General features: G+C 31.5%; 1 protein-coding gene across 1 annotated transcript in view; it reads left to right on the top strand.

Moving 5' to 3' along the window:
* Positions 1-900: 900 nt before the first annotated feature.
* The window catches only part of LOC124542038 (scavenger receptor class B member 1-like), a 57373-nt gene continuing 52106 nt past the window's right edge, over positions 901-6167 (top strand). The window contains exon 1 of the mRNA XM_047119993.1: positions 901-1091. The gene's annotated coding sequence lies outside the window, so the exon portion shown is untranslated. The remainder of the gene's footprint in view (positions 1092-6167) is intronic.

Below are 6167 nucleotides of genomic sequence, written 5' to 3'. Positions count from 1 at the left end.
TTGAAGCGTGAGTAAGCCGGTGTAACTACAGGCACAAGGGATATAACATCTTAGTTCCGAAGGTTGGTGGCACATTGACGATGTAAGGAATAGTTAATATTTCTTACAGCGTCATTGTCTATGGGTGATGGTGACCACTTACCATCAGGTGGCCTTTACGCTCATCCGCCAACCTATTCCATAAAAAAATATATATAAGAATATGAAAGTTCTATATTACACGACGAAAAAGCCTTAATAGATAAACAAAACAAAATAATTGTGCTTCAAAATAGGGACATTTTCAATGTCTAACTAACGGCGAGACCCGACTTCGCACGAATGGACATAATTAATCTATACAAATAATAAAATTGGAGTGTCTGTTTGTAATAATAAATCTTTTTTACTCAATGCATATATATGCAAATTTTTTTACAATTTTTTGTCTGTCTGTATTTTCTTTAATATTCTAGAACATCCTTCTGTTCTATCATCAATAGTTTTCGCAGCGCAAACGACGAAACGTTTTAGGGCACATTTTTTACACCTTGGGTAACATTACTTAAGTTTTAGTAAATATCCCTAATCTTATTTAGCAATAAATATAGCCTATGTTAGTAATGGTCAATGTAGCTTTCCGATAGTGAAAGAATTTTTATAATCGGCACAGTAATTTTCGAATTCATTCGTTACAAAATTACACACACAAAAACATAAACTTTTCGTCTTTACCATAGCTGTAGTGTAGCTGAGTAAATTAAAAAAAAAAAAAAAAAAGATATCCATTCATTTATCCTAATATTATTATAAAGTCAACATTCGTGCGACATCCAAATAGTTTTTAATTGTCAAATGCTTATTAATGATTGTAATAGTAATAACGCATTATCGTTATTAGTCGAGGCCAAGATGAATGGCTGTAGTCACATCACACCGTTTCGCAACAACGCACGAAGGCATCGCGGTAAAGCGCGCGCGTTTTGACAGTTCAATTTTTTAATATTTATTTTTATAGCAAACGAAACAGCTAAAACTGATTTATAATAATTTTTAATTTTATGTGAATTTAGAATCAGTTTTGTTTTTTTTTAATTGGATATAATTTTAAGGTAAGTTAATTTTATTAATTATTTTAAATTATTATTATTATTTGCGTTTTATCGAAAAAAATCAAATAATATTATTTGTTTTCTTTTTTTTAAATATTTGTAAAGTATTTGGTTACCAATAGTTTATATTAAACGTTATTTATTAATTTTTTAATTTTATATTTAAGGTCAGGGTAGAATCAACCTAGATTTCTGCTAAATGTCAAAAGACCAGATTTATAGTAAGGTTTATAAAATATTTTAACCATTACCGGCAAGGCACCAGTGGTTTATAGTGAACGTAGATATTTGACCCCAGTTCAAGAGAAATACTAAGTACTACATACCGTGGTTTGGTTTAACATCGAGCGTTAATTAAAATTTTACCAAAATACAAAGTAAAAGAAATAAAAAACGGTTTCAAATTCGAGTATTTTGAAATTATATAATTTTAGTCAAAAAAATTGTTATAATTCATTATTCTAATTTTGTAATTCATTATTTTTAATTTTAATTAAATACGAATAGGTAAGTGATCTATTTAAAATACGTTAATAGTTTAAATGGTTCATAAACAGAATTTATTTTTGTTATTTTTTTTAAATAATTATACAATGACAAACGCCCATTATTATTTTTTCACTTAATTTTTTTAAACACAATAGGTATTTAAAAATTTGAATAATGTCAAGTTTAAATAAACATGTTATTTAAAATTACATAACAAACATATTGAATTAAATAATATAGCTTTCATATCTCTTAAAAATATTCATTTAAAAAAAATATATAAACCGAATTTCAAAAAAGGAATACTTAGTGTAAAGCTAAGGTAATAAAGTAACCAATAAATCACCCATTGTTTAGCAAATGTCTTCTCCAATGTAAGTTGGTGGCAGAAGTTGATCCAACTCATATGAATGTAATTTACAAAAAAAAAAAAATTAAGCCTCTAAATGCTAAAACTTCTCCTTTTTTAAATGATCTTATTTTATTACGCTATTCCAATCTAGGGTTCTGGATAATAAGTAAGCAAGAATTCAAGTGTTTGCTTGAAATAACTCGAAAAAATTTAAAAAAAAACGGCTTTACCGTACGCCGAGCTGATTATAAACTTCGCAACTAATAGTTATAAAATAATTTATAATGAATGAATATCACAATATAACAAATATGGGATAAAATAAATTAGTTGCTTTCTTTAAATGAATATTTTTTCTTAATATTGAATTATATACTCTTATATACCCCTATATAATTATATACCCCTACCATCATACCTTACATTCTACCGTCGAGCAGTAATACTCAGCGTTTTTACTAACATGACTGTATTTTTTAAATATTGAGGAAGAGTAACCACTGAGTTTCTTGTGGGTTGTTCTCGGTAGAATCTTCTTTCCGAACGTGGTAGCTTCACTTAATTGTTAAATGACAATTCAAAAGTGCTCGTAAAAGCCTACTTAAATAAAGTTTATTTTGATTTGAATTGGTCCGGTTTGAAAGGGAAGTTATCCAGCCAAACTAGAGGAATACGTGGTATAACATCTAAGTTACCATAGTTAGTGGCAAATTGGAGATGTAAAGATTGTTTGATGTTTCTTATAGTACATAGCTATATCTATTGGCAGTGTTGACTATAGAATAAGGTAGCTCATTGGCTCGACTACCTAACTTCTTAAAAAAAAAACTTGGCGCGTTTGAATTTAAAAAAAAAGTTATTGTTGAATAATTACTCCTGGCTAGTCGGAATGAACAGAAAGAAAAGTCAAAAATTGTGAATAATGTTATTTTTGTATGTGTACCGTGTATACATATGTACCTATTTAGGGAATATATCTGCTAGTGAAAGTCCCGTCAAAATCGGTCCAGCCGTTTCAGAGATTGGCCGGAACAAACAGACAGACAAAAATTATAAAAATTGCATATATATTGAATAAAAAAGGGTTATTTTAATATTACAAACAGACACTACAATTTTATTAATTTTTTTATAAAATTGAAAATGTTTATTAAGGTTAACTTAATAAATCAAATTTATATAACAATGATTCTGAAGAACAGCATTGTAAATCTATTTATTAAATACGGTAACATTTAATTGTCGACGATTTAAAAACGCTTCATTGTGAAGTTTACTTGAATGAAATCGATTTGGTTTGATTATGCGCGTAGATTAGCAACGTTGTATGTACAAATCACCAAAAAACACCAAGGGATAGAGAGTAGCAGTGAAAAGAGATGTCCCTCTTCCATCTTGGAAGAGGGACTTTCCGAATCCATTACTTAAATATGCGCATGCGTCGCGAAACTTGTTACGGGGCAGATAATCATCCTGCTTTATGGTGAACTTAGACAGATTAAAAATAAATCTCATTCAAATTAAGTAAAATTTAACGTTGAGCGATACAATACAACAACAAACAAAAACAACAACAGCCTTTAAATTTCCCACTGCTGGGCTAAGGCCTTCCCTCCCTTTGAGGAGAAGTTTTGCAACATATTCCAGCATGCTGTTTTTACGCGGGTTGGTGGAATACACATGTGGCAGAATTTCTTTGAAATTAGGCACATGCAAGTTTCCTCACGATGTTTTCCGTCACCGCCGAGCATGAGGCTAATTATGAATTATATTCAATTCAATTATAAGAACCTGAGTGTTCAAAAATCATCAAAATCATCAAAAATCATCGGTTAGGATGCACGCGTTGTGGACTACAATGGATTGGGTTATTTGATTACTGACAACCAAATTTTAAAAATTACTTTTTTTTAATTACTACTCTTATTAATTTGATTGGTCACCAAGAATATAAGCTGGCAACCCTAATCTTAACCCCGAGGCGCGCCAAATGCCAATAAATGTTTAGCATTATTATGTTAAATTAAATTTCAATGAACTCACGACGTTTTAACCAAAATATATATACATTAATCTCAGTGAATGTCCAAGGACGGTTGTGTTGGTTAACAGATTTAGCTTTAAAATGATCGACCGAATTTGACCGGGTTATTCTCTAAGCACGGTTAAGCAATATTAAGTGAACTATTGGTTAGGATGAGCTATAATTATTGAAATAAGTTCCATGCACTACGTATTATATAATATTGGGTTGGCAACTAAGTGATTGCCGATTTTGTGGATAGGTGGACTTTAGGCTTTTTTTTGTTTTGTGAAAGTGGTCAAAGTACCTAACCTATATTTTTTTCTAATTGTTTAGACTTCTCACTTTAATTTAGTAAAAATATATATATCGATTAGTGCCTTAGTTTTGTTTTTATCCCAATTAAAAAATAGAAGAACAGGACGTGCACTTCAAACATATTTTATTGTATTACTTCCGAAAAGGCAAGAATGCCTCGCAAGCACAAAAGAAGTTATATGCCATATACGAGAATGGAGCCTTGAAAGAAAGGCAGTGTCGAAATTGGTTTGCCAGAATTCGTTCTGGTGATTTTTCATCGGAAAATGCTCAACGATCTGGCTGCCCATTCGAAGTCGATCGTCATATCAGGGCCATTATCGATTCAGATTGCACAACACGTCGTGATATTGCACAGAAACTCAATGTATCGCACATATGCATTAAAAATGTTTAGATATATCAAAAACTAAAAAAATAAAAAAAAATTCAAATTTTCCCTCTTGTTTGAAATTTGCAATCACTTAGTTGCCAACCCTATAAATATTGGACAACATCACATACAGTACTCTGATTCCAATGTAAGTAGCTAAAGCACTTGTGTTGTGGAAAATCAGAAGGAACGACGGCACAAACACCCAGACCTAAGACGACATAGAAAACTAATGAATTTCCTACATCGACTCGGCCGGACGAACCCGGGACCTCGGAGTAGCGTACTATGAAAACCGGTGTACACACTACTCGACCACGGAGCTCGTAAATTATATACCTGTGCGATATCCAATTTTTGTGATATCGGATGTGTAACGGATATTTGGATCAAATATAATAAAAAAATCAAATCAATTATATTCAAGTAAACTTCACAATTAAACGTTTTTGAATTGTCGATAATTAAATACTGCCACCGTTTCGGAAAGCAGCTTCTAGCGAGAAGACACGGCAAGAGACTCGCATAGTTGCTCTTTTCATATAAACAGATTTACAATGCTGTTATTTACAGTAATTAGTGCCCTATCATGGAACCCGAGCATAACACCAGGCTTTTTTTTCTAAAAAGTACTCTTTTAATATTATGATTTATTTCCTAATTTAGCCTTAATAATCTTCTTAAATTTTGAAAATAGTAAATTTATTACATTTCCCGGTATCTTATTATATATGCGTATACCATTGCCCAAAAACGTTCTCTTTACCGTATGCAAACGGAAACTAGGGGTTACAAGTTAATTCTTATTTCTTGTATCAATAATATGTAAAACGTTTAGGCCTCGTCGTCTATTAAGAAGAGGGTTTGGAACATATTCCACCACGCTGTTCCAATGCGGGTTGGTGGAATGCACATGTGGCAGAATTTGGATAAAATTAGACACATGCAGGTTTCCTTATGATGTTTTCCTTCACCCCCGAGCACGAGATGAATTATAAACACAAATTAAGCACATACATATATATAGTGGTGCTGGTCCTGGGTTTGAACCCGCAATCATCGGTTAAGATGTACGTGTTCTAACCACTGGGCCATCTCAGCTCTTAAGTTTTTCTAGAAGAATATCATGCCTGACGCAATCAAAAGCTTTTGATAAGTCACAAAAAACTTCAATAGCGTTTTGTGACTTTTCACAAAACTTTGTGATGATGCGTGCACCATAAATGTGCTCAACAAATGCTACACCCGCATCAGTAGTCGAGCGATAAAGTATGAAAACAATTGATTAAGCATGATTTTTTCAAAAATTTTATTCAATACGGCATTTGCAAATGGCAAAATAGAGATCGATCTATAATTGTTTGGGTCATTTTTATCACCCGACTTAAATATTGGGATTACTTTACTTAATTTTAACATATCAGGAAAAATACTATTGTACACATTAAAGATGATAGCTAAATAAGTAGCAAAGTCGACAATTAGGTTGTTAATAATTGTAACTGATAAATCCCATATTTA

The sequence above is a fragment of the Vanessa cardui genome, chromosome 29 (assembly GCF_905220365.1).
Source record: "Vanessa cardui chromosome 29, ilVanCard2.1, whole genome shotgun sequence".
In the NCBI taxonomy this organism is placed as follows: domain Eukaryota; kingdom Metazoa; phylum Arthropoda; class Insecta; order Lepidoptera; family Nymphalidae; genus Vanessa; species Vanessa cardui.
The sequence above is the reverse complement of the archived record's forward strand: the minus strand, read 5'-3'. Positions and strand labels throughout refer to the sequence as shown.